Genomic DNA, 16,541 nt, shown 5'->3' with positions numbered 1-16,541 from the left:
GAGATAGCGGTACCCCCAGTCAATTTTTGAGTAACTTTTTTGGGACTTTTGTCTGTTCTTTTTGAGTCTTTGACTCCTGGTGTGTAGGGATGCCCGGTTTTAAATCTTGCGCGGCTTGGCCCTACATGATGTCAGTGACGGACCCGCACCGTGAGTGTCTCTACTGTATGGGGCACAGCCACGACTCTGAGCTGTGCCCCGAATGCCGGGCCCTGGTTCCGAAAACTTTGTGGGAGCGGTCCTGAAAGTTGATGGAGACCCGGGGCTCTGATCCGTGCCGTTCAAGGACCGAGGCCCGTGGGAGGTCGAGGGACTGGTCGCTGATCCGCCGTCACCATCGTTTGATGAAGTCTTCGCACTCGGAGCAGGTAAGGAGAAGCACAAAAAGTCGAAGAAGCGACGTCGCTCTTCGCCTAGCCTGTCGCGCAACATGGCTGGGGGTGGCACCGCCCCCACGGCTCCGGCAGAGCCTACGCAGTTGCCAATGACCTACCCGCCCTTTCTGGGTCCATTTGCGACTCCGGCCCAGCTGCAGGAGTTCCTGTCAGCCATGGCACGCGTCTTTAGCTTGCTGGGCCCCCTCAGCATGCCTTCGGGCCCCGCAAGTCTGACTGGGGGTCCTCGTTCTGCGACATCGTCGGCTCTGGCCCGAAGTCATCGACTACGCCGGTCTCGACGCAGAGAGACCCCCATGGTTCCGTGTTTGGATCCCATCCGAGGTCATTTGCCTGGTATGACCTCCACTGTCATCGATGTCGGCCGGCCCCCCGACCGATGCCGTCCCCGGCTTCCACCCCGACATGGGGACATGCCGGACCGTGTCGATCGATGCCGATCTAATGCCGATGGGGTATTTCTATCCCTTTCTCCATCCACCTCCTTCTTTTCCACCTGCCCAGCAGGTTGTGGAGGACGGGGAGGACTGGAAGTGGTCTGAGGACCCTCTCGCAGCCCAGTGCGAGTTAGACCCGGACTGGGAAGAGGAAATGGAGGATGCAGGTGACCTGGAATTTACTCCAGAACCTGGCACATGAGGAGGAGGGGGTGGTACATATTCTGTGGTGTTGCATGTAAATGTAAATGTACAGGAATTTATATAGCGCAAATCACCAAGCGGTTTCTAAGCACTTGCTTAGGGAACCCGACCTGGTATTCCCCTGTGAGATAACCCCGGCAGGGTATCCGCAAGGTGAAAGCCAGGCATCCCGCCGCGAGGGGCCGTTGTGGAGATTAAGCAAGCTATTGCCCAGAGTCGCAGAGTGTGAACCCGTGAATCGAATAGGCACCGGAGCGAGAATTGTCGAATCCATGGACATTTTAGGACTCAAGACCCCGCCGAGCCGGGAATTGAACCCTGGTCCCGGGCTGACCTCTGCTTCCAGGTCTGCCTCCTCTAACCAGTGAGCCACACTTCTCCAGGGCCAAGGCTCCCCACCTCGAGCTCCCTACAGTGGCCATCAGGACTAACCTGCTGACTGTAGTGCTGCGGCCGGCGTCTTCTTCTGTGGAGCCGCTGCTGCCCTTTAATGAAGCACTTTCGGATGTTCTTTTGAGCACCTGGTCAAGGCCCAAGACAGGGACACCTGTAGATAAGAACGTGGCCCGACGCCATCATCCGACCCCGGGCGACCCCATTTTCTCACCCTACCCATGAGAGCTTGGTTGTCCAAGCCTCTGCGTCCCCAAGTGCATTCCCTTCTGCACCTCCCGAACAGGGAGTCCAAGAAACTAGAACACTTTGGGAAGAACATTTTTACGGCCGCCAGTTCAGGTCTGCGGTCTGTGAACACCGCATGCCTCTTGGGCCGTTATTCTCATTCTATGTGGGACCCGGTTGCGCAGGTGCTGCCTCAGTATCCGGAGAAGGCCCGGACGGTGCTATCCCAAGCTATTGCTGAGGGGAGAGACATAGCCAAGTTCACGATTTGTTGTGGCCTTGACACCGCCGACTTGCTGGGCAGAGCGATTTCCTTGACAGTGGCGCTATGCCGCCATGCCAGGCTGAGGATGACTGGCTTTTCCGGGGATTTCCAGAACCCTCTGATGAACATGCCTTTTGATGGCACTCTTCTTTTTTGGTGACAAATCAGACAGTGCTTTGGAGCGTTTTAAGGACTCTCTGGCTACGGCCAAGTCCTTGGGCCTTTCGGCCACGCGCCCTTCTTCCGCTTCTGCTTTTCACTCCTTTCGTGGCCAAGGAAGGGGCGCCGAAACACATTTGTTTCATAGCCACAGGCCTGCGCAGCAACAGTCTGAGCGCAGCCACGGACATGGAATCCACAGAGGTGGGTCACGGGGCCAGCAGGCTGGTCAGTCCACCACCTCCCCTGCAGCCACTGCCTCCATACTTTCCTAGTCTGGTGTTTCAGGCCCACCACATGCTATTGGGTGGCAGGATTCGCCATCACCTCCCCCACTGGTTCACCATCACTTTGGACAGGTGGGTTCTGCAGATAGTCCGAGCAGGTTACTCCCCCCCCATTCGAGACTACCCCTCCAACATTACTACCTCAGTACCACCGCATGTCAGGTGATCACTTGGCACTTCTCCAGCAAAAAGTTGCGGCCCTCTTGGCCAAGGGGGCCATCGAGCGTAGGTCGTGGTGCTACTCACACTACTTCCTGATTCCGAAAAAGGGCAAGGGCCTACGTCTTATTTTAGACCTTCGGAACGTCAATCGCTACCTCCGGAACGAGAAGTTCAAGATACTCACACTTGCTCAGGTCTTGTCTGCCCTAGACCCGCAAGAATGGATGGTAGCATTGGACTTGCAGGACGCTTACGTTCATATCCCCGTCCTGCCGGCCCACCAGCGTTCCCTGCGGTTCATGGTAGGCCACAAGCACTTTCAGTTCACTGTGCTCCCTCTCTGCCTTACCAGTGCCCCTCGGGTGTTCACGAAAGTGATGGCAGTGGTCGCAGCTCATCTGCGCAGAGGAGGGTTTTCAGTCTTCCACTATATCGATGACTGGCTGTTGTAGGCGGGCTCGCCCCAGGCAGTCGTCTCCCAAACTACGGCCGATCTCTTACATTTGCTGGGGTTCTCCATCAACATGCCGAAGTCGCACCTGATTCCCTCTCAGAAGCTCCTCTTCATTGAAACGGTTCTGGACACGGCGCAGTTTCAGGTTTATCCTCCCGAACAGCGAGTCCGGGACATTCGGGCTGAGTCCGATCTTTCGGCCCTTGTCCTGGGCTTCGGTCAGGATGACCTTGAGGCTTCTGGGCCTCATGGCCTCCTGCATCCTGCTGACCAATCATGCCAGATGGCATATGCGGGCTCTGCAGTGGGACCTGAAGTTCCGGTGCAGCTTCGTCAGACAATCTGCAGAACCCACCTGTCCAAAGTGATGGAGCACCAGTGGGGGAGGTGATGGCGAATCCTGCCACCCACTGGCATGTGGTGGACCTGAAACACCAGATTAGAAAGGTTTGGAAGAAGTGGCTGCAGGGGAGGTGGTGGACTGACCAGCCTGCTGACCCCGTGACCCACCACCTGTGGGTTTGAGTGGAGCTGTGGTCTATTGTACGCTTTTCCACCTGAACCACTTCTACCCAGAGTGCTGAAGAAGATCAGGCGCGACTGGGCCCAAGTCATTCTTGTGGCTCCGGACTGGGCTCGAAGAGTTTGGTATCCCTTGCTACTCAGTATGAGCATGGATCCCCCGATCCGACTGCCTCTTCGGGAGGATCTTCTGTCGCAGCAGCAGGGGGCGGTCCTGCCTAGCGTGGAGATTGAGCGGCGACAGTTGATTCCTTTTGACTTGCCTCCTGAAGTCTGTGATATCATTCTGGCAGCCAGGCGTCCCTCCACTAAAACAGTATATGCCTGCAGGTGGAAAAAAATGGTGGCATGGTGCACAGCAAAGGCTGTGGATCCCCTTTCTGCCCCTCTTCCAGAAATCCTTTTGTTCCTTCTTTCTCTGGCCCAGCAGGGCTCTGCTCTGGGCACTATTATGGGCTATCTTTCTGCAATTTCAGCCTTTCCCAGGCTCCCTGATCAGTCCTCTCTTTTCAAGTCCCCTGTTGTAAGTAGGTTTCTCAAAGGTATTACTCACCTTTTCCCTCCTATTCTACTGTAATGCCTCAGTGGGGCTTGAATCTGGTTCTTACCTATTTGATTTGCGCTCCCTTTGAGCCACTTCCCAACTGTCTGACTTGACTTTGAAGACTGATTTCCTGGTTGCCATCTACTCCGCTAGGCGCGTGAGTGAGCTCCAGGCTCTTTCCTGTAAGCCTCCTTTTCTGTCGGTCCATCCGGACAAGGTTGTGCTTCGCACTCGTCCTTCCTTCTTGCCAAAAGTTGTCACTGCCTTCCACATCGGGAAAACTATTACCTTGCCCACTTTCTTTCCGCCTCTGCACCCTTCCAGAGAGGAAGAGAGGCTCCAACGTCTGGACCCAAAACGTGGGCTCTCCTTTTATCTGAATCGCACACAACAGTTCCGGGTGGATTACCAGCTCTTTGTTGGCTACGTGGGCTCCAAGAAAGGCCGGGCTGTACACAAGAGGACTATCTCCCACTGGGTCGTCTCGTGTATCAAGGCCTATTATTCCCTGGCTAAAAAGGAACCTACGACTGGGTTGCGCGCCCATTCTACTAGGGCGACAGCAGCTACTACTGCATTGGGACGTGGTGTCCCCCTGCAAGACATCTGTCAGGCAGCCACGTGGGCCTCGCTGCACACTTTTACTAAGCATTATTGCCTTGACAGTCAAGTCCGGAGAGACTGCTTCTTTGGCCGTTCTGTTCTCTGTAACTTTCTGGTGTGATCTTTGTTCGCAGACCCACCACCAGGGGGTTTGTATTGCTGGTGTATCTATTCTAAGGTAAGGAATCGATCACTAACGTGTTTCTTTCAGATGAACCAGTTAGTTACCTTCGGTAACGATATATCTGTAAGAAACATTAGTTAGTGTTAGATTCCTTACCACCCATCCTCCCCATTCTGCGAACTGGTTTCTAGGGTTAAGGTCATCCCTTTCAGGCCCCTTGTTTCAATGCACCAGTGGTCAGTATCTTGCATGGCTCTGCGCTCCTGGCGCGGAAAGTAGTGTACAGAACTGACGTCCGAGCACGTGGGCGCGTCTAAGTAGCTCCAGCGACGTCACCTCTGTGACTATGATGTCAGTGACGTACGCAGAGCCGTGCGACGACGCCCAGGGGTACTGCTGACGAAAGGTTTTCGAATCCAGTCTGATGCATGGGGGTTATTCCAAGGTAAGGAATCTATCACTAACTAATGTTTCTTACAGATATATCGTTACCAAAGGTAAGTAACTTGTTCTTCTGGACCCTGTGCTTGGAGGCTTCCTGCTAAAGGCAGTGACTCTGAAGTAAGGAATATATCTTTTTGCATCATACCCAGCAGGCGCATAGAATGTGAGGGTACATTCCTTAAGTCATCTTGCGCGGTAGACCATAATTGGGAGATCCACACCGATGTGGCAGGTCTAGTCTTCTGTTAGCCGGGACATCCTTGCATCAACCTCTTTGCCACAGTCAACAGAAGTGTCTTCTGTGCCCTGCACTTCCCAGCATATAGTTCTCTACAGGAAGCCTGCTCCTTTTTGTGGACAAGGCCTGCCTTATATATTCCCACAAGAGTTGCTCTTTTCGACAATGCTGCATGAGGATCATGCACCACAGATTTTAATCTGCCTGGTCTAAGCAAGAAAGATTTGGTACACTGGTCTATTGGAACTCAATGGTGGGCTCCACTTACTCTCTCAAACACAGCAGATTTACTTTTAGAGCAGGTTTGTTTGTTCCTCCACCCCAGTCCTCAGAATGTTGGACTCCAAGCGATGAGATTGCGTTGCCCTAATTAAAAGTTTTCAGTCTTGCTTCAGGTGGTGAATGTAATGTTCACGCCATTTGTAGCTGTAGATACACATGGTGTGCATGCGTACTCCTGCCATCTAGAGTTGGGCCTGGGTGTGTGCAAGTTGTTTTTCTGCACAGAAGTCGTTCAAGTCACGGGGTACTGTGACTGCTCCTTTTGGCAACAATGCGTATGGTAATTGTCCCCATTGTTAGTATTTGCTTTCGCCGCTTGGTTCGGATATGTGCCCTGTGCTTGGGTCGACACAGTTGCAGTGCTTTCTTTTCGGTTCACAAGGTTTCCTTCCCTCTGTTGGTATTGTGCTTCGATCGCGTCTCCCTTACTCTCGATCTTGGGCCGAGATATGGTTACTCTAATTATGCTGGGTACAGTCGACCGCAGCTTGTCGCCTGAACACAGCAAGGCCGCCTGCATGGCCTACTGCTCTTTCCATTCCAAGAAGCCTTTGTGACTGTCTGGTACGTCAACTCAAGATGTCCCATAGGAGCAGTGACGACACCCTAGACCTATTCGGTCCCAAGGAAATTGAGGCGGAACATCATCCACAACATTATCAGTGGCAGATGAAAAGGCTTTCTCCCCTGACGAAAGCTCTGAGACCGAGCTGGCGATCGAGGACCTTTGCCAGCCCAAGAGACCATGAGTACAGCCCCCCTTCACCTCGACACTGTTCTCAGCCCAAGCAGTCCTGTGCCAAAAGGCACTCATCCCCTCTGGAACACCAGGGGTAGGGTCTTGGACCACCTCAGTCTTCCGGGCCATGGTTGTCACAGACAGACCACTTAGGACGCTCCGCCCAGCTCCGGATCCATGCTGAAGGAGCCTTCGAGACCGGTCGTTTTGGCACTAGCTACTCCGACATTGAGTCAACCCTCTGCACCAACTACATCTTGCCCCAGTGCCAACCAGAACCTCAGCGCTGAAACGGAAGGCACCCTCTGATCCGAAGTCCTTGGCATTCAGCAGCAGGGCCGGCGCAGTTGAGCTGATTCTCCACAAGCTGCAAGAGGAGATTGACTCAAGACAGACATCTGGTCAGCCACCCCCATATGGGCCAGATCCTTGTCCGCCCTTCGGGCATTCGGATTCCACCAAAACCGCACAAGAAAGTGAATAAGGCTACCCTCCCCTCACCACCTTCACAACCATCCCCTCACCCTGCTCCTGAGCCTCAGCCTTCTCCCTCCCCACCTGATTCACCTGGGGGACCCCTTGACTTCACACCTCTGAGATCTCCACACTCTGACATGGGTGAGCATGGGGGGGAGGAGACAACACATTTGATACCCCTCGGAAGGGTGACCCATGGGGCTCCTATGATTCAGACCCACCAGGGGACACATACCCTGACCTTTACCCTGCTCGTCTCTCTACTTTGTACTGTTCCACATCCTATCAAGAACTCATTGGCAGGGCTGCCTTATTTCAGAAGGTGGATCTTCATACAGAGCCTATAGAAGAGGACTTCCTTTTTGAATCCCTCTCAACTCCCCGCTCTAGTCATTACCTCCTCATGCTCCGGGACATGCTACGTCATACTCTTTACATCTTAAAAGACCCTTTGCGAGCCAGCGTCATAACACCTAGGGTGAATGAGAAGTATAAAGCCTCTCCTACTGATCCCATCTACATTCGTCACCTCCAGCCCAACTCTTTGGTGATCACTACTGCTCATAAGCAAGCCAGCTTCCAGGCCAGCGGAGATGCCCCACCACCAGAGAAGGAAAGTAAACTAATAGATGCGGCGGGGTAAAAGGGTGGCTGAGCAATCGGCCAACCAATGGCATATAGCTAATTCTATTGGCCTTCTTGCAAAATATGACCATGCTCACTGGGACAAGATGGAGGAACTCCTCCAATGCCTCTCAGAGAAGCACTAGAAAAAAGGGACTGGAAATTGTCTCAGAGGGTAAGCAGATATCTAACATCTCTAATTGCCATGCCCTACATGCAGCAGACACCGCTGCCAGACGAGTAAACTATAGTGTCCTTCTGCGCAGACATGCCTGGCTTCGTATCACTGGCATTATGCCGGACTTTCAGCAGAACCGGTTGAACATGCCCTTTGATGGTCAGCATCTCTGTGCCAATTGTTAGAAAAGATCAAACTGAGACCGCTAAACTGATGGGAGCACTTTAGACCCCTATTTCCTACTGCTTCTTTCACCGCACACCTTAATGTGAATGCTCAAAGACTACCTCTCCTGAAGCCTCTATGTCCTAGCAGCGCACGCTGGGCCAGCATCCTCTCCCAGGGGTTATTTTAGACCTAGCAGCGCACGCTGGGCCAGCAATCCTCTCCCAGGGGTTATTTTAGAGGGTTCTACAGAGGCAACAACTCTAGAGGCAGAGGTAAAGGTTGCTTCCCCAAAAGAAGCTACAACCTCCACCAAACCCTGACTTGCCTCTTCTCATCCCCGACTACACACCACTGGTCGGGAAGGCATCTACAAGGTTTCTTTGCCACATGGAAAACCGTCACCTCAGACCAGTGTGTGTTCGATATTATCCTACATGGTTATTGCCTGGAGCTCACTTGCATGCCTCCCACCATTACACCTTGAAACGCACTCTCACCAGAATACCAAAGGCTACTCAGAGTGGAGGTCAAAGGGCTCCTCCTCAGTGGGGCTATAGAAACCGTGCCCCACCATCAGGGAGGCTACTTCCTATTACCCAAAAAGGATGGGTTTCTCAGACCCATTTTGGACCTCAAGCCCTTAAACAAATACGTCCTTTCAGGGCCCTTCCGTATGGTCATACTTCCAAGTGTCATTCCGCTGCTCCAGCAAGGCGACTTCATGACCGTACTCTACCTGAAGAATGCATATATCTACAGACCAATACATCTAGCCCATGGCTGATATATCAGATTTGTGGTCCGCATACCCATTACCAATTCAAAGTGCTCCCCTTTGGAGTTACTAATGCACCTCTGGTGTTTACAAAGTGCCTTACAGTGGTGGCTGCACATCTGCACATACAGTGTCCTTATCTTATACAGACTTCTAGCTGCAGATTCCTTACCTTTGAATTTCCAAGGCGTCCGGCTGGATCCGGAAACATTTTCTGAGCAACACCCCTTGTGCGCGTCTTCGGGTGGCTCCATTTGACTCCGCGTGATGTCTTTGGCATCGGAAGCGCCTGCACAGACAAGAGTTATTTTCTTTATGCGCCAGTTAAGTGCCGATCCGGGAAGAGCACTGTCGCTTTTTGACAGGCCTTTTCTCGACTGCTTGTCGAATTTGAAAAAATATTCCTTTGTGTGCAAGGATGTCTTTGAGGAAGACAGGGTTCAAGCCATGCGGTGCCTGTCACCGCATGATGCCGGTTACCGACCCCCCACCTCGTCTATCTCTGGTGTCTCGGAGGGCGACCATGATTCAAAGTCGTACTCGCACTGTCAGGCTATGGTGCCAAAGGCCTTGTGTAAGCGGACAATGAAGCTCCTTGCGGTCCGGCAGTCGACACCGTCCTGCGAGACTCAGCAGATGTCTCGGTTCTGATCGAAAAGGAGGTGGTCATGGGACTGCTCCCGGAGCCAAAGTCCTCTTCGTCCCACTTGAGGTCTTCGAAAACTCTGGAAAGGGGCACAAGAAGAAGTCGTCATCCAAGCAGACTTCATCTTCACCTCGTCTGTCTGTAGGCACGGATCTGCTGAGTCAGAGTCTGGGTCTACTTCACGCCTCCCTCCCTTTCCGGGTGCCAGACCGACCCGCTCAAATGAGTTGTGCAAGGCCATGTGCTGCGTATTTGAGCGGGCCGGCCCCTCTGGTGATCCCTCGGGCCATGTGGGGGTCTGGCCAGATGGGGTCGACGTTGGTCTGGCCACCACGACCTCCTCTGACGTCGGACCTCAAGTCTGTGTATTCGGTGCCGCCACCAGCCCCAGTCTTATCCCCGATGACACTGAGTCAGAACAATATAGTTTGACGCCGAGGGGTTCTATATTGTCACCTGAACACTTTGAGGATGTGTTAGGCCCAGGAGGGGACTGGGAGACGTCTTTGGACCCTTTGGAACACCAGGATGACTCTGCAGAGCTGTTGGATTGGTATGGAGAACTTGTGGAAGCCAGTGGACTGGACACTTCTCCAGATACTGACATGCTCTCTCCACCAACTGTGACCTCGGAGAAGGGGGCATCTTATGCCATGGTGGTTAAGAGGGCAGCCAAAGTTCTCGGACTAGAGCTGCCCTCCTTGCAGGCCAGGACTAATCTCCTGACTGAAGTGCTTTAACCTGGGGCTTCCACCTCCGAATCCCTTCTGCCCTTTAACAAAGAACAGGACAATTGCACACCGCCATCGGCCAGCGCTGGGCGACCCAAAGTTCCTCAGCCAACACTTCAACCCAGAAAGTTCGGTGGTGCAGGCCTCTACATCCCAAGGTGCGTTCCTTCCACCCTTCTGGATAGGGAATCCAAGAGGCTGGATTCATTCGGGAGGATGTTTTTCTTCCTGCAGCCTAGCATTGCGGTCAGTGAATACCGCATACTTACTGGACCTTTTCTCCAACTCCCTTTGGGAGACAGTTGCGCAAGTACTGCCACAAGTCCCAGAGGAGGCCTGGGCTGTGCTCTCTCTAGCAGTCAGTGATGCAATGGATTTGCTGGGCAGATAGATTCTATGGCAGTGGTCATGAGGTGCCATGCCTGGCTTAGGACAACTGGCTTCTCGGATGATATCCAGGTGAATTTGATGGACATGCCCTTTGATGGAACCAGTCGGTTTGGGGTAAAGGTAGACTTGTCCCTAGTGAGGTACAAGGACTTTCGAGCTACAGCCAGATCCTTGGACCTCTATTCTACTCCTCATAGCCCATCTGCCTTTCGTGGCAAAAGAAGGGGTTTCTAACTGCATCAGCCCTATCCCAGCCACTCTCCTGCGCAGGCTTCCCAAGCTGTGCGGGGACGTGGACGTGGTTCATGCCGACCTAGGAATGGGAGCCAGAAGTAGTCAATTCAATTCATTTTATTATGATTTGGAATTCCGAAGAATTCCACATAACATTACAATAAAACATTAATACATAAAAAACAGTATTAAAAACCCCTGAGGTTACACCCTGTATTAATCCTTCATTACAGGCAGTACATAATATATTTTACATTAAACCCCTAACTTCAGTTACGAATAAATACGGAAATAAACAATTTTCCTAAAATTACCTCCTCCCTAAAGAGACTAATCTCTGATGATCATTAAATACATCACTTCGGGGGACTGAAATCTTCTAATCATTATCTAGTGAGGAACACTATTGGCTGACTCCCTAATTTAATGAATAGATCTAATCTAATCTACAATTACATTTGGACAGCGCGTGGTTAAGAAATTATGTATAGTTCATCCAATGTACGTTTAACGATAATCAAAAATAATAATTAAAATCTTATTTTTTTAAATCTTATTTTTGGGAGATGAATTTTAAATGAAGATAGCGGCCGGTTTTTATAAAATACCATGTAAAGTGCCCATGCATTCTACATTGTGCTGACGTAATAAAACCTTAATCTTTATCCAGGGCTTATACCTGATTCGACCCTTTTGGCTTTAGCCCAAGATTAGTAAACTCAGCTACATTTATACAAATGTTATCCAATATACAGGCAGCAGATTAACAGAGGCAAGAGCAATTAAAACATTTCTTATGTCGCGGACAGAGAACAGTGTTAACAACAAATGATTTTGTAAAGTGCTACTGAGAGTGCAAATATATCAAGATAAAGTGCTAGTGCATAGATGCCCTAATCCTGGACAGAGCCCAGAATGATTATCTAGCATCAATATAACCAAAATAACTCGAAAGCTGCACAAGAAAGCAAACAGGATTGTTAAACACACTAATAAATAATTGTTACTTATCGTATGTTACATGAGTTAAAAATGCTTAAAGTGCTCAAAAGCGCTAAGGCAAGTTATATAAGGTACTACATAATCCACTGATCACCCTACTTATTGGCTTCTAATATACATTTAAAAATTCTTTAAAAAAGCAGAAAATCTTAAAACATATCTGTTCTGACGAAGGGTGCAGAAGAAAGTTGCGTGCCTGTTCTGCTGTTGAAATATTATAATGTAAAAAACCATGCCTTAGAAATTTGCGTCGTATTGAACTAAGTGCTGGGCATACAATCAAAACATGATTAAAATCTTGGATACCACCATTGCATAAATCACAAAGTCTTTAATTTTTGGGGATACCTTCCCAAGCTCCTGTTACTATCCTCAACGACAACAAATTCATTCTGGAGAGTAGAATCACTCTGCGTACACCATGATTCAGGTTCCAAAGAACATACGGCTGAGGATTTTTAATAATTGAGCTCTCCGCTATGCAGTCCAGTCTGCCATTAACTCTGCATATTTTCAAATCTCTTTCTCGTGAGATCACATATATGGATTTTTTAATTAATTGCTTTAATGCTATTTTGTTTAAAACTGCTGCCCCTACTAAGTCTAAACCAAAAATGCTTAAAGCTTTTAAATAGTTTCTAAAAATTACACTTTTACACAATAAATTATTAAAAATGTCCTTGTGCAATGCTAGCCTTAACAGATTTTCTTGACCATTTATCAAAGGGTTACACCACCTTAAAGTCCCTGCCAATGACAAAACATACGTTGAGAGAAGGCCAATTTCAAGCCTAAGAGCCGCAATTAATGCAGCATGACTCAGGTTACATATTTGACGCCAAATTTTGCCGTCCACTTTCTCAAACTTAGCCCACTCACATTCGTCAATTGTTTCACATGCGTAATTCAGGGTCGGCGGAATCTTTATTTTGTACACTGCAATAGTATGTGAAAAATGTCTTTTCCCGCATTGCTTATACAAGCGGTTAATTGCCGATGCTTGTGAAATAGCTTTACTTTTGCAGTAATCTAAATGTCTGTTAGCAGAGCACCTATTTGTAAAAAGTTTACCTAAATAAGGATAACATGTCACTATTTCCATATTTTCATCCCCCAAAAACCATTTCAGATTTGATCTAACCTTACAGCCTTTCTGACTAAAGATCATCACCTTACTCTTAGAAGTGTTTATTTTAAAAAAAATATTCATTAGTATACCTGACCAGCTCCGTCAGACTTCTTTGCAACCCGATTGGAGTTAGGTCCATGATGATTGCGTCGTCAGCATACAGCAAACAACTTAATTTTAGGTCACCCACTTGTGGAGGGTCCCCTTTACTCTCCCCTACCCGGCTTGGAAGGTCGTTTATGTAGATTGAGAAGAGTAAAGGGGCCAAGAGGCCCCCCTGCTTCAACCCGTTGTGGGTGGTGATTTTCTTTGATAGGCCTTGGGTCCCCCCTAACAGAACTTGAGTCCAGGTAGAAGAGTGGAGTGCGATTATTACTCTTAACAAATTCCCTGGGATCCCCATCCTTATCAATTTCCTCCACAGCGTCCCCCGATCTACCCTATCGAACGTGGAGAAGTCAATGAAAGCTGTATACAGCGGAAGCCTCTGACCCACAGGATATTTATCAATTAGGGTTTGCAGGACAGAGATGTTGTCTAAGGTGCCACTATTCTTCCGAAAACCAGACTGTTCAAGGGGAATTAGATTATTACCTAATACCCACTCTTGTAGGTGGACAAGGATGCTTTTTGCAAAGAGTTTTCCCGTTGCATCCAAAAGGGAGATTTGTCTATAGCTTGCAGGAGAATTTTTAGGGCCTTTTCTTATATAGTGGTACTATTATACTGCCCTTCCAGGAATTAGGGATATCCCCAAACTTATAGCAATGGACGAACAGGGGATGTAACAACTTTGCCTAATCGCCACAATCCTTTTTTATTATGGCAACAGGGACATCATCCGGCCCCATTGCCCCGGAGTATCTCGCCCCCTTAATGTATCCCTCAAGTTCGCACATTATAGGTGCTTCTACCTCTTCTACCGAAAATGTGAACCTATTGAACCCCTCAACACCAGCATCTATAGGATTGGGGACGTACAATAGGGATATGTAGGTAGACCATTCAGATTCAGAGATCAACATGGGCTGAGATTTTACTCTACTGTCACAGTATTTGGCAATCAATGCCCAGTACTTTCTAGTATCCCCCGAGAGTGCCACTTCCCGAAGGTTAACCCATTTTTCATCTTCAGAGGCCCTGCGATTTGCAGCTATTTTCCTTTTCCGGACCTGTTTTAATCTATATATTTCTTTTTGTCTTGACGGCCATGGGTCTATAAATTGGGATCTGATCAACCCATTTATCTTATTATTAAGAGTTTTAATTTCATTAGGAAGTGTTGCTTTGGGGGCGGTGCTATCACCTTTCATCATTCTTCCCAACTTTCTGACAGCAGTCATGACTCTTTCGTATCTCACGATCGGGTTCTCCCAGGTTAAAGTGAACGCAATGTTCTTAAATACCCAATGAAGATTCGGAAGGTTCTTATGTGACCAATAAGAGCGGCCATTACTTCGAGAATATGATACTATCTCATTCCTCTGATTCCATAGTTCAGGTTTCTCGAAGTCTAAAGCTATCTTGACAGCCAATATGTTGTGGTCACTCAAATTAGTAGGAAGAACCTTAAACTGGGAGCATGCCCCGAACAGTTGAAATGACACTGCAATATAGTCAAGAAGGGAATTGCCATATGACCCGTGAAAGGTGAGGGCTGCAGGTGAGTCCTCTGGGAATCTGCCATTTAATACTACAAGGTCAAGGTTTCTCAAATTTTGCAACAGTAAAAGGCCACGTTTATCAGATCTTAAATTGGAAGGGAATACTGCCTCTGGTATAAACCAAACCTCCTCCAGGTCCAAATTGGAAAAGGATGCGATTGAGCTATTATTAATCTTGGCATTAAAGTCTCCTACCATCAGGATACACGCTCTATCATCATTGCTACATAACTTTTCCACAAAAGTGCATTTGGAGTCGACCAGTGGGGTGGACGCCTTCCCAGTAGGAATATATACATATACCACATTCAGAAATGTTGCACATCCCAAGTTGTCTTGTTCTAATTTTAACTTTGCACAGATACAGCAATTTGATGGATGAATAAAAATCTCAGGGACTCATACTAACTCGCAACTTAGCAGGATGGCTAATCCTCCACTAGCATGCCCCTTTATTGATTTTTTGTTGCTGCACTACAATACACGTAGTAGTTATCTAACTGGAATTCTTCAATTGCCCACGTCTCTTGGAGGCAGATTATTTTAGGGTCTAGGTATGCTAAGAAAATAAGCTTAAGATTTTCTTTTCCTAGCCCCGCCATATTTCAAGACACGATTGTTCCTAGTAGGCTACCTCCGCTCAATGGGGATAGTGTTGGTAGATTTAGCCCCATTGAAAGTGCCTGCGATCCAGTTCCAATTTGACACCTCATCTTCACTATCAATGCCAGAAAACTCATGAACCACAGGAGCTACTACCTTTATTTTTCTTATACCCGATCCCCTCCCAACTGTAATTTCCAAATCCTCAAATTTAGTAGTCATATTCTCACCCTCATGGTCATTTAATCCTATCCCTTGCCAAAAATGAGAGGTTTCGAGACGCTTCAACGGAGCACCCTGGGATGTGGGGCAGACCATGACATCTATTCCTCTTTTCCTGAAGCCATCCGCATTTGCTAACACAAGGGAGGACACCACCCCTGAAGTAAAGATTGCTTTGGTGACCTGAGGAATGTCCCTCCAGTCTAAAATGACCAACTCAATATCTTTAGAGGAAATTAACTTTAGATCATCTATTTCTGATAGAATTCCTAGTACGGCCCTTCTATTCAATGTCATTGGCTCAGCATCAAAAAGAGGGACACAAATTAAGGCATTATTCACATGCCCAGTACCTAACTCTGGGGACCTGAATTCATTTGTATCATAAAGACTCCTCATGGAATTAGTGGATTTACCCCCTTTATTGTTATTAACCGATGTAGTTATATTTTGACTAACTCCCCCACCATTACTTACATTAGGCTTCGTGAAGATCGGGGCGAGACCCACTGATTCACATACGGTCCCACTTAGTTCTATGCTCGGGGATGGTGCAAAGATTTTTATATTATCCACCGTCGCTCCTGTGCTACTCTCCAAATTAGAAGCCCTTCTTTTCCTGGCCTCACCCAACCCATTTTCATTCTGGGAAATACTTGACCTACTAGTCAGACTAATCGGCTGGGGGATATTATCTTGCTCCTCAGTTGTACTCGAATTCATCCTCTGTTTTGCCACTTGATGTATTATTTTCATCATCAGGAGCGAAATTAGAATGATCCGATTGTACTGTGCTTTGGAACCGCAGCCTTCTCTGCTTACGCTTTGGGAACCGGCGATTTTTCCCCTTCCTTTTCCTCCTACAATGGTTTTTAACACTTCCCTCACTTACTAATACATGTTCCCCCACCCTTGAGGCTTCTAAAATATTAATTATTTCAGCTGAATCATGAGGTTTAGATTTTTTTGACTTGCTCATATTAAAGATAGGGAAAACACGCACTGTATCTGTCACTGAAGAGACCTTTACATTTACACTTTTCCCCTCAAAGGGGACCTCTGCAAAGTCATTAATGACAAATTGAGATGGGCTTGGAGTTAGATTTCTTCCAAGCGGCGAACATCCAACATCCACCAACTGATTATTCTGTTCCTCTAACCCTAAGCAATTAGCCGCATCACGTATTCTGCCATTAAATTGACAAGGATTGTTACATA

This window comes from Lissotriton helveticus, chromosome 10 (assembly GCF_964261635.1).
Source record: "Lissotriton helveticus chromosome 10, aLisHel1.1, whole genome shotgun sequence".
In the NCBI taxonomy this organism is placed as follows: Eukaryota; Metazoa; Chordata; class Amphibia; order Caudata; family Salamandridae; genus Lissotriton; species Lissotriton helveticus.
This window is presented reverse-complemented; position numbering follows the sequence as displayed.